Below are 20,136 nucleotides of genomic sequence, written 5' to 3' on the forward strand. Positions count from 1 at the left end.
AAACATTCACCAAAGGAACGATGTTAGGCATGTATTACAATCAAATAGAAGTACGGCGTGAATATATAATTAAAATCATGTGGGTGAATCACACTGCAGTTTCCATGACATTGAAAAAAAATATACCCCCTCCATCCTTCTTCACAGAACATACAAAGTCTCCACTAATTGCTGTGGTGCTATACAAATCGGTTAGCCACGACAAGCCATATTTGTGCGTATTTTCGCTAATAATTTTGTTAATAATTAAAATAAAGTGAAGAATTAGCTGATACGACAAAAGGGTTTATAAAAATGGCTTCACCGTGCTCGATAGCTGCAGTCGCTTAAGTGCGGCCAGTATACAGTAATCGGGAGATAGTGGGTTTGAGACTCACTGTCGACAGCCCTGAAGATGGTTTTCCGGGGTCTCCCATATTCACACCAGGCAAATGCCGGGGCTGTACCTTACCTAAGGCCACGGCGACTTCCTTCCTCTTCCTAGGCCTTTCCTATCCCATCGTTGCCATAAGACCTATCTGTGTCGGTGCGACGTAAAGCAAATAGCAAAAAAATGGCTTCTTTAATGATTCCTATAATTCTTAGTTTCTTATTCTACCGCTTTTCCCTCACCTGTGGGGTCGCGGGTGCGAACTGTGTCGCACATGTGGATTTGGCCGTGCTTTACGACCGGATGCCCTTCCTGACGCCAACCCTACTGTATACGGAGGGATGTAATCAATATTGCGTGTTTTTTGGTGTTTGGTAGTGTAGTGTGTTGTCTGAATATGAAGAGGAAAGTGTAGGGACGAACACAAACGCCCAGTCCCTGGGCCAGAATAATTAATCAGAGGCGATTAAAATCCACGACCCGGCCGGGAATCGAATACGGTACCCTCTGAAACGAAGGCCTCAGCGCTGATCATTCAGCCAATGAGTCTTACTTTCACTGAGACATATGTATATGAAAATAGGAGGGAAACGTGTAAAATAGGTGGAAAGGAATTTCCTAGGCGTGGGACCTCCGACAGTGATTCGACATCTACGATAGTACAACTTTGACGCCGGAAGCACAAAATAAGAAAAATTACTCCATGATTGACGCCATATTTCTTTGGGGAGAAATCACCGGAAGAGGAAGGAGGTATTCGATACCACCTCATGACACGTAAGATAAATAAACTCAGACAAAGCAAAATCGTAAAAGCACCAATGTTTCGACCCAGTGTGGTTTGGGCTGATCAGTTGGAAAACGCACCCGTCCAAAACACTGACCAAGTAGAACACTACTGCAAGCTATCGTGTGATACGCACGACGCAGTGTCTGTTTGCTAGAGGAGACATCTCTCTCCTCTTGCTATAAAGGGTTATTCAGCTAAGTTGTCCACCTCAAACAACTCGCGAACCGTTCAAGATATCGACATTCTCTTTCACTTACAGAATTGGTACCAAGGGGTTCATAATCGGACTTATAACATTTTTCCATGGCTTCAATATCTTCTGAGATAACGGTACTAACTTTGTTTTTCAAATGGAAATACACTGGTTTCTACACCTAGCCTTAAACGAACATTAAAAATTCAGTACCGTGATTATTTTGAAAATCGCACAAGTACTTCTCCAGAAAATGTAATGTATTCGAACTTTCCTATTCGATTCGCGCTACGTATGAAACATGAGCTAGCTGTTGATTTATTGAGTCACTTTCTTCTGACAGACAGGTATTCTCTCTACTGTGCTCATAAATACACTATGATAAAATGTATGATTTAACACCTTTAACATCGCCGTAGGTAACAGGTAAGGGAAAAGCAGATATGCGACAGCAGTGACAGTGACTATGGTAAATTAGTTCGCCAACTCGTATAAATATTTACCTTTGACTTTTATGTATAGAGGGTGTATCCACGATGACGGCAAATAAATCAGTTTGAGGTAAGGAACCGTAGCCCGGCAACGTTTGAGCAAGTTGTTAAACATCCGTCCGTTCTTAACAGACGCAGTGTATACAGTGGTGTTCGGAGATGTACAACCCACGTTCCTGGAACACATCCCACACGCCCTTCGTGAACGGATGTGGTTCCAACTGGAGCACCAGCTCACTTTCGACTGGGGTTCGTGAACACCTGGGTCGGATATTTCCTGCAAAATGGATAGGAAGAGGAGGTCCTGTCTCGTGGCCCACTCGTTCACCTGATCTCACCCCACTTGATTTCTTCTTGTGGGGCAATGTGAAAAGCCTTGTGTATGAGACACGTAAAGAATTCACGCTGCCCGTGACGCTGTTCAAACGACACCGGGGATATTCGAACGGGCGTCTCGGAAATTTGTGCGACGATGCCCTATCTGCATTGACGTACCGGGATGCCATTTCCAACATTTGTTGTAAACGGAGCAGGTTGTAAAACTTGAGATTAGAATTGTGCTTAACTTTTGACTCGTTCATTTCCGGAATTGGATCTTTATCTAAAATTGATCCACTTGCCGTCCTCCATCATCCCTGGAAGGTTGTAACATTATCACGGATACAACCTGTATAATTAATTTCCCGTAAGGGAACCACAATTTAAATACACCAATTGCGAATTATGCAGGTAATTTTACAATTCTTCTTCTTCCTCTTCTCAAGACGCCGTCTCCATACGGCGGTTGGCGATCCACGTAGCCAGCTCTAATATTGATCTGAAACATGAGAAGCTTTTTCCAATGTCCTTTATCCATGAATTTCTCCGCCTACCAACAAACCGTTTCCCTTGTATCTTTCCTTCAAAACTTAGCTGCAATAATTAATACCATTCATTCCTCATAACATGCCCTAAGTATTGCGTGTTCCTTTGCTTTATAACAAGTAACATTTCGTTTTATTTTTCATCCCATGAAGGACCTCGATATAAGAAATTTTCAATATCCAAGGTATGCACAAGAGACGTTGATACAGATACATTTTAAAGGCATCAGCAAGTTTTGCAATGCTGGGATCTAGAATCTAGCTTTCTCACCCACATAGGTGAATAGGGAATATGTAGCAGAGGATCATGCTGATTCGTAGGTATGGGCTGAGATCTGACCTTATACGGAATTTCTTCGTGGTAATGAATTTTTCCTGGCGTGCTCAATTTTAGATTTTATTTTTCGTTTGGAATTCCATTTGTCATTGAGCATAGTGCCCAAGTATTTGAAGAAGGATACTTGCTCTACTATATAATCTTTCACTCTGAGATTCGCTCATATTGACTGTTTAGAAAACACCATTATTTTGGAGGGGTTAACATATAGGCCAAATTTCTCACTATGCTAAACTGAGCGATTTATCATGCACTGAAGGGTGGGTAAATCATCTGCTATGACAGTAGTGTCGTCCACATACCTGGTGTTTCTAATAACTTCCCCATTTATCTTGATTCCGCCATATTCTGTCAGCGTTTCCTTAATAATTATCTCAGAATAAATGTTAAACAACGTTTTACGATTGGAAAGGCCTAAAAGTACGGAATACTTTTAATATAAATATAATCTAAATCTAATAACTCCAGTATATTTATACCATGAGTATATTCTTCCTACTACGAAATTAATATTGCAGGTAACGAGTAGGCCCTAATTTGTTAAACTACATTCGTGCTGCGAATCTATTCTATACCGAAATAATTTGTAATTTTTAGAGTTCTCTTAATTCCATGGACTCGCTGGTAATAACGGTAAAAGTTCTTAGACCACCATTATTAATGTCACTCCAATTTAGTGAAATCACAGAGAAGTGGACGACCAGTAGCTACATTAATTCCGCAAAGGGCTGACACCCTATTGACTCCCTCTCATAAATCTGGGAATGAAATGGCAGGCCAAAGCAGACCGCCTCTATTAGGGCGTTAGGCAAGATAAATGGCAGGCTCATCAAAAGTTAGCCAGTAATAATTATAAAAGGAATATGCTTATTGCTTGCTCCCGCCACATACACTGGCTACACCGATCCACTCTCGTGAATTGAAACGCATAATACCGTAAAATGTTTTAGTTGCCTCCAAGAAGATAATTATTGAAATGACAGTTATTGACGTGATACAACTCATGATATGTTTTCCATCACCTAAAACACGAGATGAAATCTCTGTTGTTGTCAACACATTCAACTGTTTTTCCCATTTGTTTAATTTCACTTCTGATGTTTTCATTCACCTAGAAGCTTGGGACATCATTCGTCAACCATTTCCCCGAACCATTGTGAGTAGGTATGGTCAAATATTCCGTCCTGTTCGAGGCCAAACAATAACTCGAGTTCAATCACAGATAATTTCCTAGCGAAATCAGTTCCTTCCTCACACCACACAGTGCACCAAATGTGTGAATTGTGAATGACACCCCATAGCTGTTTCAGTAGCAATTACATTGGTTACTGTAAGGCAGGACAAGTTGTGAAACCTTCAGGAGAAAGGTGATATAGTGGTTGTGGTCATTATAGTTTTAATGCTGAGGGCTGAGTAGCTCGGACGCTAGCGAGCCGAGCCTAACTTGGCAGGCTCGATCCTGCCTCAATTCGGTGCTATTTGAAGATGCTCAAATACGTTAGTCTCGTGTCGGTAGAATTCTTGTTACCATTCGGAGGATAGTGGGTTCGAACCCCCATTGCAGGGAGTCCTGAAGGTGGTTTTCCGTGGTTTCCGATTTTAACACCTGGCCAGGTCCTTTTTACACCTGTCCGTTTCCTATCCCATCGTTGCCATAAGATCCATCTGAGTCGATGCGATGTAAAACAGATTATATAAATTTATTGGCACATAAAAGAACTTACGTGGGACAAAATTCCGGCACCTGGACGTCTCCGAGAACCATAAAATTTAGTTAGTGTGACGTAAAACAATTATTAATAGTGGCGAATTCTCCCAATATTGGAAGACGTTAACAACTCAATCAATTCTTCTGTGGGTACTTCTTGTTGTTCCAATAGGCTTTCATTGTTTCCGAGAAGGCTTGTTTATGTTCTTCCGACCACTTTGGTCTCTACTGTTTTTGTTATGGTTGCTCTGATGTCGCTTCCCAGTTGTTTACTTTGTTTCCAAAGATGCCTCTTTCTAGAAAATCTGTTGAACTTACGTTTACATTTTTGAGGTTCTTTCGAAGTTCGTTAAGTCAGGGTGTTAAGTTCTTAAGTGAGGTTACATAATCTATTATCCTTATTGCCAAGCGATTTTCTGGTAATGTAGTGAGATTACTGAAGAATTCCATTCGTCCTTTCCTAATGTCAATTACTGAGGTCTCGCTTATATTAATTTATTCGTTTACAATAAAAAAAATATACAAACCAAATTAAATCAAGAACTGTTCTAATAAAGTTCGAAAAATATCATATCGGACAACTGATAAGTCTAGTCTAATATTAACTTCAGACCGAAAGCTCGTTCGGAACTGAGTTGACTGATAGTTTTTCATTTTTTAAATAAATGTTATTTGTTCGGGGCGTCGACCCATGTGGATCTTTTGCCCTACTGGCACCATATTATATGAACCTGCGTGTTATTTAAATGGCGGTAGTGTGGAATGTTGTGTGTGAGGAAAGGAACATTAAGGACGTCACCAACACCCAGTCATCAGACAAGGGATATTAAACATTACAATTAAAAACCCCTGACCCGGCCGGCAATCGAACCCGGGGCCCTCGGGTGACACGCTGTCGCGTTGTCCCCTACACAGCGGAGCCGGACTGACTGATAGTTAGTACACACAGTTGTTATTGGCATTATACCGTACATTGTAGTCTAATAAATGTGCAAAACGTGTTAATGTTCAACAAAATTTGTGCATAATAGATCTCAAGTTCGCTACACATCAACAAAGTATAATTTTCTAACTGAAGTATGGTATTTCGGTATCGATTTTCAATAAATAATTATTTTTGAATAATTTGGCGCAGGTCGTTTGTGAAGAGAATGTCTCAGTGTTGCGAGAGATGGCAAGGGCAGACATTGTTCACAGCTGCGCTTTGTTACACTCAGTACGATAAACTGCTGTTGGATGCAACCAACCCTGGAGAGTAAAAGGACTAAGAAGAAGAAGAAAACGTTTTCGACCAAGACATGGGCGTAACTTTAGTGCAGGTGGGCTCAGGATGGCAATTCCTCCACTTAAAAGTTGTGAACAAACACACCTTTCGACTATTTTTCTTCTTTTTTGCGAGGAGTTAGTGGGGCCTGTTAACGTCCTGGGCCCACCTGCCCTAAAGTTACGCCCATGCCTTGGTCGAAAACATTATCTTCTTATTCTTAATCCTTTTACCCCACAAAGTTGATTTTTCCCGCGGACTCAGCTAGGGATCCCACCTCTTCTGCCTCAAGGGCAGTGTCCTGGAGCTTGATAGTTTGGTTCTGTGATACAACTGGGGAGGAGGACCAGTACTTCGCCCAGGCTGCCTCACCTGCTATGTTGAACTGGGGCCTTGTGAGGGGATGGGAACACGGGAAGGGATAGGGAAGGGAGAGTGAAGGATGCGGCCGTGGCCTTACGTTAAGTACCATCCTGACATTTGCCTGGAGGAGAAGTGAAAAACCACGGAAAACCACTTCGAGGATGGCTGAGAAGGGAATCGAACCCCCCTCTACTCAGTAGACCTCCCGAGGCTGAGTGGACCCCGTTCCACCCCTCGTACCACTTTTAAAATTTCGTGGCAGAGCCGGGAATCGAACCCGGGCCTCCGGGGGTGTCAGCTAATCACACTATCCACTACATCACAGAGGCGGACCGAAAACATTTTCACCATTAAAATGTTGGTCGGCAGGGGGGAAGATGTGGTGGTATACAATTTCTAATCAATAGATTGCGTGCCAAAAGCCTGGATTCAATTCCAAACTACTCCGCAGTATTCTCATGGAGTTTCGGCATTCGTCTGTCGGATGGTGACGTAAAGGTTTGAGCAGACCACTTGGTACTATCTGATAGGATTAGGCTATGTGCCGACACCGGGTTTCATTTTCTCTACTTCCCGTCATTAATTTCATTTCATTACTCTTCTGATGAGGTTGACGCTAGGAAGGGCATCCAGTCGGAAAAACTCGCTACGAAAATACTTCTGACATCATACCCGACCCCGTAGAGAAATGGGACAAGGACTAGACATACATTAATATTAAATCAGTATTCGATTTTATATATTTTGTGGGCAGCATCTGAGATTTGATATTGGCTGGCTCCTAGTCAGCGTAGTGGTGTTCTATTACGAGGGTCCCGTGTTCTAATCCCAGCCGGACTGAGTGTTTGAGAAGCTGTGTTACAGTAATTGGTCCGCCTCAGAGCCTGGGTGTGTGTCCGTTGTGTTAATACACTTCCCTTGACATACCCGCACAATGCACAACACTGCTAACCATCAAAAAACACGTAACAGCGGAATACAACTCTCCCCCACCCACACACACATAGGGTCGGTGTTCGGAAGAGATCAGGACGTAAAAAAAGACCAAATCAACATGTGCGACATTGATCACACCCATGATCCCACAGGTGTGCGGAAAGCGGTAGAAGAAGAAATGCTTACATGGGAGAAGCTCTTGGTGGTAGACATGTACACTGACTGAGCAAATGCCATGGGACAGCGGAGCACTGATGTGTTGCCTGCGCACCACACGCCCCCTGTGCCAGCGGCAGTTGTGTAGGAGACCTTGTGAGCAGTGGCTGTGCATGTGACAGGTGTAACATGGAACGTCGTCGTGAGCTGATACCGTTCGAACGGGGTATGGTGGTCGTTGCCCGACGGATGGGAAGTGCGATTTCGGAAGTGGTGCGGGAATTCGGCTTCACACGATCAACTGTGTCCAGGGTGTATCGTGAATGGTTGAATGCGGGTGCCACCGTCCACAACAGACGAACGACCGGCCGTCCAGCCAACCTCGATGACCGTGACCGGCGACATGTGAGACGGATTGTCAATAGTGACAGACGGGCAACCGTGCAACAAATCACGGCTCAATTCAACACAGGCCGTGCTAGACACGTCTCCCAGTGGACAATCCGTAGGGATATGGGTTCTATAGGGTATGGGAGCCGGCGCCGCACACGGGTGCCACTGTTAGCCCAACATCATCGGGCACAACGACGCGCATTTGTCGCCAGTCGTCAGGGATGGACATTGGAACAATGGCGTAACGTGATATGGTCGGACGAATCACGATTTCAACTGCACCATGCCGATGGGAGGCACCGTGTATGGCGCAGGCCACATGAAGCGATGCATCCCGCCTGCCTCGAAGGTGTGGTCCAGGGCGCTGGTGTCTCCCTTATGGCCTGGGGTGCATTTCGCTGGTATAGAATGGGCCCCCTAGTTGTTCTGGAAGAAACTTTGAATGGTACGCGGTATGTTGAGCTGCTCGGAGGCCATCTCTATCCATTTTTGGCCTTCCAGCGCCCAGACGGTTCTGCGGTGTTTCAAGTGATAACGCGCCGCCACATCGCTCCCACGTCGCCCGGGAATGGTTCCAGGAACATGCAGCGGAGGTCCAACGACTGCCATGGCCATCCAGGAGCCCCGATATGAACCCTATCGAGCATATCTGGGATGTCCTGGAATGCAGGCTCCGTGTCATAGATCCTGCACCCACGAACAGACCAACATTGGCGCCGCTCTGCAAACGATTTGGTGTCAGCTGCGTCCAGAGAACTAGCAAGGACTTGTCGGCTCACTTCCACGGCGTCTCACTGCAGTTCGCAGGGCCAGAGGAGGCCCCACACGCTATTAGGTGACTATCCCATGACATATGCTAAGTCAGCGTATAGCGCGACTCAAAAATTCACTAACATTGGACGAGGCAATACTTCACGGAATACTGGATGTAGAGAGATAATAACTGGCACACGTTTATGGCATAAAAAGAGGTTTTAATGACACCAAAATAAAGTACACAAAATGACCGATAGATGGAGCTGGACAGCAACCAGCAACACGTCAGGTATAAATGGTCACACATTCTTGACCGTTGCCTACGAGATTCATAAGGCCGGGAAATACAGCACACTAGACTTGACCTCGAGATACTTCCGACAAGCGCCGCTAGAGTTCTCTTTACTGAGCTGTCTCGCCCGCTCATTGCAACACGTTCCAGTACGAAAACCTATAAAAATTCATTAAAACCGGCAATTTCAGGAGAAACCAAACAGATGTAAGATAAAAAAAATAGACCAAGAGCGGTTGTATGACTTACATTCTGCAACGCACTTCTTACACTTTGCCTAAACGAAATAAGTAATTCACGAAAGAAGCAGAGAAGTCTATTAGCGAGTTTGTCACTTCTTCCCGTTTTCTCTAATTCTGCCTCAGTATATCCGATAAACTGATCGAGATTGCGGTCATAAATAACTTTGGGTTTAATCACCATCTTATAAATTATCAGCTATCCTACCTTTTCCTCAATACATCTGATGTTGCGACATTCGTATCGAAGCCGCTGTTTGGAGAGCGATGTTATGCCTGTTTCGCCATTAGAAACTCCTATATAATTTTTCAGTATCTTCTGATGTAGTACATTTAGGTGGTGCAAGGGTCTCAAATCTGTAGTCGGTAGGTGCTTTCCTATGCCAGAAGACGCATATTTTTAGCATCGTTTGTTTCTTCTTCCCGTAAGATTGAGTTCGTTCTAACAGGAATAAAGCTCCTGAATGATCACTTGTGCCATTTTCAACTTGGTTTACTTTTTGGTCAAGTTCAGATACCTTAAATAATTTTTCCTGATTTCATTACCGTATCCTGCTTCTCAATATAAAGACCGTTTTCAGTAATCTGGCATTCGAAATCTCATCAATATATATTTAGATTTAACCCTAGACCGGGCGCGCCAATTTCTGTCACACTACCGGGCGCGCGGTTGACTTTGTCAACCAATTACGTTTTCAGTCGTTTACAGGCTTCCAATCGCATAAACATTTCATTTAACGGCGTTTTATCTTTTGTCTCAGTGTTGTGTTGTTCTCCAAATCAAATAAAAAACTTGTATTCGTGACTAATATGAATGTACTTAAAATGGATAATTATGTACACGTGAACTAATTCTGATAGGAACATGAATACTGCGCCTATTTAAAACGAGTTAAGCAGAGGTAATTGCCATAGTTTAATATTTGCACAATTATACAATGAAATGAACAGATATAATAGCAAAAAATGACGGATGGTAAATAACCTTTGTTGCCATGTCCAAAACATCTTTCACACCTTATCCCCGAGCAATGCCATAATTTCACTGTGGTTTGCAAATTTAGAATCGCGCTCACGGCTGTATTTCACTTCCTCCCGCTTCCTAGAAATGTAAAAATTAGTTCATCGACCATCTCATGGTTTATCAACTGCATGAAACAGTCAATTTATGTTGCTACCTTCCTCGCCTCCCTTTTCGGTCCTGGCAGTATTTTTACAATATTCCTTGCTTTTACCCTCGAGGTAAGTTTTGAAAAGTCCGTCGTGGACCACATTGTTCCTCCATCTCTCCCGAAGATAAATTATCTTTAGTTACCGTCTTCATAGATCTCACTTTCCGAATCAGCCTCCTGCTCCGTATCACTGTTATGATCCTGATCCGATACGTTTATAATTTCCTCCTCCCCATCCGAAAAATCCGAGGCAGCGTCATCTATATCATCGGACAACTGGCTCAAAATGTCAGAAATGTCTTCATCATCGACAAAACAAGACCTAAAGACGCAGCATACTCTTTGAAGTGTCCAAAATACAAGCCTAAGATAATCACATACAGAGATTTCAAAAATTTGAACGAAGAAGCCCTCATTGAGGACGCTCTGAGCACACCATGGCACACAGTTCAGTACATAAAGGACATTGACGACAAAGTATCTCATTTTAACGAACTTCTCATAACTTTATACGACAGACATGCCCCATTACGTACTGCTCGAGTAAAGCGACCATCTAACCCTTGGCTCAATCAAGAAATTCGTGATCAAATGAAAGACAGAGACGTAGCCTATAGCTACTGTGTGAAATATCCAACACAGGACAATTTTGGGAAATATAAATGACTCCGAAATAAAACAACGCAGATGATAAGAAACGCTAAAATACGCTACTCGTACGAAGTTTTAGATACACATAACTCTGCAGCTGTATGGAAAACTCTCCGCGATATGGGTCTAAATAAAACAAAGACAAAGGATAGTAACTGTAATGTACCTTTGGACGATCTGAATAATTATTTTAGCTCAAGAAACGTCCAGACGAACGGAAATACCAAGAGAGCTACTATTGACAAAATATCTTCAAAGAGAAAGCATGGTGGAGAAACATTTTACTTCTCTCATGTGACTCCAGGTGATGTAAAGAGCGCCCTCAATGACATAAAATCAGGGTCTACCGGACACGACGGAATAAACCTGATCCTTTTAAGAAAAATTCTAGACATCATTCTTCCTACAATAACGCACATTATTAACACCTCTCTTATGACGGGAATCTTTCCTGAGAACTGGAAAAATGCCATCATCAGACCCTTGCCGAAAAATAGTACCCCTATAACCTTTGACGATTACCGGCCTGTTAGTATCCTCCCTGTACTAGGAAAAGTACTGGAAAAACTAGTACACAAACAAATGACAGACTATCTCTTACATCATAACTTACTCGACAGATATCAATCAGGGTTCAGATCAAATTACAGTACCAACACAACATTGGTAAAAGTAACTAACGACATTCAGCTAGCAATGGATAACGGACAAATGACAATTCCAATTTTTCTCTTCCTTACAGAAGCATTTGACTGCGTAGACAAAGACATTTTACTAGCCAAATTAGAAGCGATGGAATTTTCTAATAACGTATTATGCTGGGTACGTTCCTATCTCAGTGGACGTAAACAATGTCTGTCAGTGGGAGACAATATGTGTAGATGGCTAAATACTGAGATGGGGGTAGCACAGGGTGGGGTGTTATCACAGCTTCTGTTCTCCCTATACATGAATGACCTATCAGAACAACTGACGAACTGTAAATATCACTTATATGCTGACGATATCCAATTGTATATTCATACCAAGCCGAATGACATACAAGAAGCAACCATGAAACTAAACGAAGACCTATTTAACATTAACGAATGTACTAGTAGCCACTGCCTGAAGGTAAACCCATTAAAATCGCAATCCATCATAATAGGATCTAAAAAAGCGCATGCCAAGTTAGAAAGTATCAATATACCGGTTATCAAGATCAATGAAACACCTATAACACTGAAAGACTCCGTTAAGAACCTTGGAATAATTTTTGATAAGTATTTAAGTTGGTCAGAGCACGTAACAAAAAACTGTCAACGTGTATTCGGCTCATTAGACTCACTGCACAAACTGAGGGAATTTCTTCCTGTCAAAACCAGGAAACTACTCGTTCAGGGACTAATTCTACCAATATTTGATTATGGCGACGCAGTCTATAATAACATAAGTTATTCACTTGGTTCCAAACTTCAACGGGCGCATAATGCCTGCATTCGATTCATTCTAAATGTTCCGCTCCATTCCCACATCAGCCCATTCCTCCACCAGCTGTCCTGGTTAAGAATATGCGATAGACGCAAGCACCATGCTGTTTCTCTTCTGCACAAAATACTGCGAACAGGTAAACCAGACTACCTGAAAATATATTTCAGCTACCTCTCTCCCTCAGGCAGAACACCCGCAAGGTCATCAACACGATCCCTGTTGTCCATCCCCATTCATCACAGTAGGATGTATAACAACTCATTTGTACCGATGACCATACGTTCCTGGAATTCCCTCCCGGCTGAAATTAGTGACATAAGCAACCTAAAGGTATTCAAAAGAATGTGCTGGAACTTTTATCTACAATCAGAATAATTTACTCCAAGAAGTACCCTCAAATGATAGATTAAGTCAAATGAATAAAATGTAAATGTAAGATTAGTAACATTGACAATTTTGGAGGTATAGTTTTAATAATAGTAAATACTATAAATTCAATTTAAAATGTTAAAAACACATTATGATACTTTACATTTTCAGTTAAATTACATTTCATGTTAATTTTAAATTTTATTAGACTTATTTTTAATTTTAAGTAGTTATAATGTTCTGTTTACACAGGTGTACAATTATATGGTTTGGCATAATAGCAGGCTTCATAGCCTGAGCCCCGCCATGTACAGGAAGACATTAATGAAATAAATAAATAAAATAAAGTAGAAATATACTACGTGTAATTACGCCTTACTTTGCCTAATTACCCGAACAGTACAGAGGAAAGAAAATATTTTAAAGAAATAAATTTTACTTACATGACCAGGCGCGCGGTTGACTTTGTCAACCAGATTCGGGTTCCAAGAGTTCGCGCGAAATAATTACACACGTATCACTTCCACTGTTGTCAAAACTCGACTGAACAGAAGACCAACAGTGAGAGCAAAGGTATTAGACGCAAGGTGGTGAAAGACTGACACTTCTAGGAATTACGGCGTAAAATAGCGCGCTGGTTGAGAGAAACAACCAGCGCGCCCAGTCTAGGGTTTCAACGTAGATACTCGTAGCCTTTCCTCGACATAGAAACGAGACTCGTAGGTACTTCTTTTTTGTTTGTGGGCGACGTAGATGTGGTGAAGGTATGGTACGTTCATCGTTATCTGAATCAGAAATTTTACTAAATTTTGATGGCAATACGTTATTTCTTGGAGCTGGAGCCTTCCTGCGTTTGACACTTTTATGTTGTGAACAGGACATATACTAAAAACAGAAGGAACTTCGTTGGGGAGAACTCGCTTGATTGATATGCTTACACTGCAATCTGATGTATTAAAATACAAGCTACCTACTCGTGCCTCGAAATAGCTTGCCTGCATTTCTCTCTTAAACCGCACTCCGAAGGAAAATTATGGAACGTCACATTTTCTTGCTTTTTAGCGGTATCCGAAGTACATAGAGGTACACAACAGTGCACCATGCTTTTCAACCTCACAGACACTCACCGACGGAAACAATACGCACAATAAATTGCATAAAATCAATACATCATCACAATTACTCCGTACATCACAATGTTGAAGTCCGCCAAGAGCAGAAAAGACACCTGACATCTAGCGACCAAACAGTGAACACGGCCAGGCCGTCTTTTCAGCGACAAATTAGTAACTATGTCCCGGCATTGTATATGTCGTAGGCAACGGCTTGACATAACATGGGATTTTACTGACACAACAACGAGTGCACAAACAGGCCAACAGATGGCGCTGGACAGCAACATGTCAATGATACCGTATGAGACCTGCGTAGGGTATAAAAGGAGCTGTCGTAAGAGAGTGCGTCTTTCATCAACCTGGTTGTTATTGGGCATCTCCAATCTCCGCAAATTCTCCTATTATTTTTGCTCGGCCGGGTGGCTAATCATCTGTAACTACAGCTCCCGCCGACTTCAAGCAAGCATGTAGGCTGACTCCGCACTGGCAATTGGTCTCCCCATTTACGATCCTTTCTTTTCCTACCACTACCATTACTACCACCACAACCTCCGTCCGCATCTGTCCTTTTGTTTCTCTTACCTGGTCTACGTCTTCTCATCCTTCTCCGCTCATGCCCTCCTTTCTCCTAACACCATCGGACCACCCCAGTCATCTTCGACCGCTTCAAGACGAACACCACCAGTTACGACTGCCAGCGCAACTCTACCATCGACACCAGCGCAAACTCCGTTTCACCCAGGCATGTATAGCTGCGTCATCCGAGGTGTCGACCGTTCCATGTCTGTATCTGCCATACTACGAGAACTCCACGCTGCACGCACCCCGGTACAGCTTGGTTCGACTTCACCTACCTACAGAAACAGACGTTCGCCATCTTCTCATCTACGGAGTATACCTCTTCAGACATCGACATCGAGTTGAACCCTCACGCTCCCCTCCTCGAACATCTCCTACACCCACACGACGTCGCACACGGCCAGCCCCTCCTCCACACTCTAGATATTCTGTTCGCCCACCTTCTCCCCCTATTTGTTCCTTCTTCCCATCGCATTTCCAAGCTGCCCTTCTCAGACTCTTCACCACTTCGTTAAACCAGATCGCCGCCACATTCTTCCCCAATCAACTGCACCCTGGCACTCTGGTATAACCACACTAATTTTTTACGCATCCTCTCTCACAAAACCCCTATCATTCCTAACACCGTAGCCAAGAGACCCCTATCATTTCTCCCCCATCAAAATTCATCTCCCATTACGCATGTTCCTCATCTACAACACCGAACTATTCTCTTCACTTCTCCCGGCGCGAGGGAGAGCGTATCTCTTTAGGGGACCCGCCACACCCTTCGGGTGGGGAATAAAAATGTCTCTGCACTCACGCGTGCGTCAGATGCACCTGCAATCGCGGTATATCATACTTGGCCTCCCCGGTCCCCCGACCTCAATCCGTATGATTATTGTTTGTAGGGTTACGTGACGTCCCAAGTCTACCACGATCGTCCGATCTTAACAGTGATGCAAAAAGACAATGCCCAACAGCTATTTATTCCTCATCATACCTACGGATATGCTGTACAGCGCTGTTCACAACATTGTCCGTCGACTATAGGTATTGTTGATGAATGACGGCCGACATGTTGAGCTGTGTTATAAAGAACATCGTCTTTGCTACACCTCGATTGTTACGCTAAGTATTGCTCGTGTATCGTTTGAGTGCCACCTGTTGCTCATTTTGTGTACTTTATTTTGGAATCAATAAAGCCCCATGCCATGCCAATTACGTGCGTCAATTAATACCTCTCTACCTCCAATACTCCGTGAAGTATTGCCTCGTCAATTGTAAACAGACTTTAGGGTCAGCCTGTATTTTACAAGTTGCTTTACGTCGCATCGACACAGACAGGTCTTACGGCGACTATGAGAGAAGAATTGGCTAGGAGTGGGAAGGAAGCGGCCATGACCTTAATTAAGGTACAGCACGCATTTGCCTGGTGTGAACATGGGAAACCACGGAAAATATCTTCAGGAATGCTGACAGTAAGGTTCAAACCCACTATTTCCCGAATGAAAGCTCACAGCTGTGTGATTCTAACCCCACGGCCAACTCGCTCGGTGGTGGTAGATTTACTTTCATGAAAAGGTCCCTTTCTTAGGGAAAACGTTCCCATAATTAGGTATGTATCCTGTTACATCGTTAGAAGTAACGTGGGCGTAACGTAAAATGTATATTCACCCATTATCAAAACCGACGTGGTGGTGGTGATTATTGTTTTAAGAGGAAGTACAACTGGGCAACCATCCTCTTTATATGACTGATCAGAGAGAAAACAGGAAGGGATCCGACACTTCGAAAAATGAAGGTATCGGCCAAAGGAAGACAATGGGCACGAAGGGCGTGAAAATGAAAGACTCCCTAGGCCTCCATACGTAATACCGTCGGGGTCTGAAAAGAACAAGAGTTGACCAAGAGAGGTCGGATAGGATAGATGAAAGTGAGGAGCCTGGCACAAGTAAGTGGAAGCAATGCGAGGACTCAGCTGAGGGCCCCGTGGTCGCCAACCCACGCTCCAAAGTTCAGAGCCCCTGGGGCAATCAAAACCGTCGGCCAGTGTACTTACTTTCTGGCCGTTTTAAGACCTGAGGCGGGCTATATGATATTCCATTGTGCTATTGCGTATTACAGTCCTGTTTACTGTTTATTTTCCCAGAAGACCGACCTACTCGTTTACACAAGTAAACAAGCATATCCAATCAGTCAATGGTATTACCTTCCCTCGCTCAAGGCTGCACCAAACAACGTCACGACCGGGCGAGTTGGCCGTGCGCGTAGAGGCGCGCGGCTGTGAGCTTGCATCCGGGAGATAGTAGGTTCGAATCCCACTATCGGCAGTCCTGAAAATGGTTTTCCGTGGTTTCCCATTTTCACACCAGGCAAATGCTGGGGCTGTACCTTAATTAAGGCCACGGCCGCTTCCTTCCAACTCCTAGGCCTTTCCCATCCCATCGTCGCCATAAGACCTATCTGTGTCGGTGCGACGTAAAGCCCCTAGCAAAAAAAAAACAACGTCACGACAGGTCACACATGAATATGAGTCAGGCAGGTTACAAGACATCTCACTCCGATAGTGAGCCTATTTTCTTTGACGTCTTAGTCAAACTTTCATACACTGTCTTATTATTTCAGAGTTTATGCGAACAAAACAGTACCAAGTGTTCTTTTCAACCGTAGAAAATGTTCTAGATAGAGTTCTGATTCCTGCGCTTGTAACAGATAATTGTGTCTGGGTTCCGCCTAGTCAATACGATTCAGAATATATTATTATTTAAACAATCATTTACTTATATACACACTTATATACAAACACAAGTACATGTTCCGTAAAAACAAATTCTCTTCTTCAGCTTGTTAGTAAAATCACATGTATCAAAGACCTTATTTATAACAGACAATATGCCAACAGATTGCGGACAAAATGACCATACAACAATATTAAAAAATTCAAACATGACAATCCTTTCATATTTTATCCCAATTTTATGAAATGTCTGAACGCAGACATGAATATGAATCAGCCATGTTACAAGACAACTCACTCCGATAGTGAGCCGATTTTCTTTGACGTCTTAGTCAAACTTTACACTGTCTTATCCTTTAAGAGTTTATGCGAACAAAACAGCACCAAAAGAACCAACAGTACCAACAAAACGGTACCAGTCTGAACGCAGAAATTTCATAAAACCGCAAGTTACTGGAGAGTGTGGAATGATGATATTACCTCATGAAAATCAGCGATAATTTGGAACACAATAAGATGGTCAAAGTGGTAGAGACATACTTCCTGAATATTATCAGGTGATGAGAAGGACGATTTAAGTAAAAAATTCGTACACTTATGTTGTACGACTCTTTTACCCGTCGCAAGTCCATAAATTCCAAAATTTCTCTCTCAAAATCTAGTATTTAATATCTCAGTCAAAAGAAATGAAATAAGGAACTGTTCATCCCACTCACTGTGAGCGTGGATAGACAAGGTGTTGAACATTTTTGGACAAATATAATAACTTGACTGCGCGGTACATGTCGTGAATTCCAGCCCTACGATCAACAGTCATGTGGAAGATTTCCATCTTCTACCTTCACACCAGGCAAATACCGGGCTGTATCTTAATCGACTAGTGACTAGTCCCTGAATGAAGAATGTTTCTAGTTGTACAGCCATCTCCAGAAGTCAGAGATATTTGAAATACGTATTTCCAGTACAGTAAATTGACTTCTGAAAAACACTGTTCCAAGTACAGTATTAGGATATTCAATATATAAAAAGCAAAGTCATCTCCGTACAGGCCATGAAGGCCCTTGGAGGTGTGGAAGGTAAAGGATCCCACTATCCTAAACCTCGGCACTTGGTGGGGTAGAGTGGTTAGCTTTACGCCCGGCCACCTTCGGCCCCAGGAATTAAGCTGGTACTCATTTCTGGTGCAGGATGAGCGAATTTCAGGACCATATGTACCTCCCGAAGTGGATATTTAGTTTCTTAAATTTTTCGACGGGGAATGGAACCCACGTCCTTCCGGGTGAATCGAGCACTCCTGTAACGCTTCGGCCAGGAAGCCCCTTATTCAATATTTCCTGACGGTATAATCTCTAACGTGAACTTTTTATTAAACTGTACAATAATAGGATAGGTAATTTTTTTTTTCAAATGTGAATAATTGTCCGCCTAATCTGTCAGACGACTCTACACCGACTCACCGGCGTAGCAGTTAAAAGGAAGGAACATCGCGATTTACGCCTGTGTTTTCATTCCAATGACAGGACAGCTTTCAGGACGAGTGGACAGTGCGACATGCCGTGACATACGTGACATGCCACTTGGCCCGTTGACAGCGCTGCCGAGCGGAGCTAGTTAACACTACTCTCCACCAGAACAGTTTCCCTGCTGTCGGGAATCAACTTGGCATCAGTGGGAACGCATTTTTTGACACTGTGTGTCAAGATCGGCCCTGTGCTCACATGGATTCTGCTTACAATGTTGGACAAAATGAAACTTACTGAGCCCAGCTTACAAATAATAATAATAATAATAATAATAATAATAATAATAATAATAATAATAATAATAATAATAATAATAATAATAATAATAATAATAATAATAATAATAACAATAATAATTAATAATAATAATATCGAAAAATAAGTACGTTTTAGGAAAAGAAAGGAAAGGGCCACGAAGGAGGCACAAATGAAAGATTCATAAGGTCTAATAAATCTTCTATGATGAGAGTATGAAGAGAGGAAGCGTTGACCATAGGGGGTCGGATAGGGAAAATGAAAGTGAGTAGTAGTCTAATTGGAAGAAATGTCAGACTCATTTAGGGGAACTGTTGTCGGTAACCCTCGCCAGATGAGAGACCCTGGAGATATCTACTGTAAGTTGTTCATCAAATATGGCCAAGACTGCATCTTTGGTTGATTGGGTAAAAGGTTGCATTCCGTACCCGAACAGTGTACCTCTTAGACGGACACGCCGTCTTTAAGGCCAGGGAGATTTATCTCCGTGGTATGATTTGCTGAGAAGGTGAGTTGGGGGTGCGGCCGTAATCTGTAAAAGTATCTGTCCCGGCACATGGTCAGAAGAATAGAAAACCACGGTAAACCATTCTCAGGACAGCTGACGGTGGGGAGAAGCCCCTCTTCTTCCTGAATACAGAGTTCCTACGCTAGTAAAACTAGCCGCAGTTAAACCCAAGCCTACTCTGTTCGGTCTGCATCCTTCGCCGTCCAATCCCTTCACTACCCCAGAACCACCCCAATACTAATGAGTGTTGGAGGGGCATTAAAAAACCGGCAAATGCATAAGGCACAGTTCCCTCAGTTTCTACATAAAACAGTACTAATTAGCCCCGCGCCCCCTTGGGCAATAAATAGTTTTATGACTGTCTACAGTCACCTCTGCTGTGACCAATAACATGCTTGCTCTTTCAGTGACAGTCCGTGTGGTGTACTTCAAAAGCGTGCCGGTCCTGAAGCCGACTTACTTGATCGGTCTCCAGTTTTGCACAGCGGCACGCAGTTCGGTCCAGTCTCGCTGCTCGCTCTCAGAGGTGACAACGTTGAGTCTCGAGCTGGGGAAATCCGGCACCCCGCGGACAAGGAATGTACACACAAGACGCCAGCTAAGTTTCAAAAGAGTGCTGGTCGT

The sequence above is a fragment of the Anabrus simplex genome, chromosome 1 (assembly GCF_040414725.1).
Source record: "Anabrus simplex isolate iqAnaSimp1 chromosome 1, ASM4041472v1, whole genome shotgun sequence".
Lineage (NCBI taxonomy): Eukaryota > Metazoa > Arthropoda > Insecta > Orthoptera > Tettigoniidae > Anabrus > Anabrus simplex.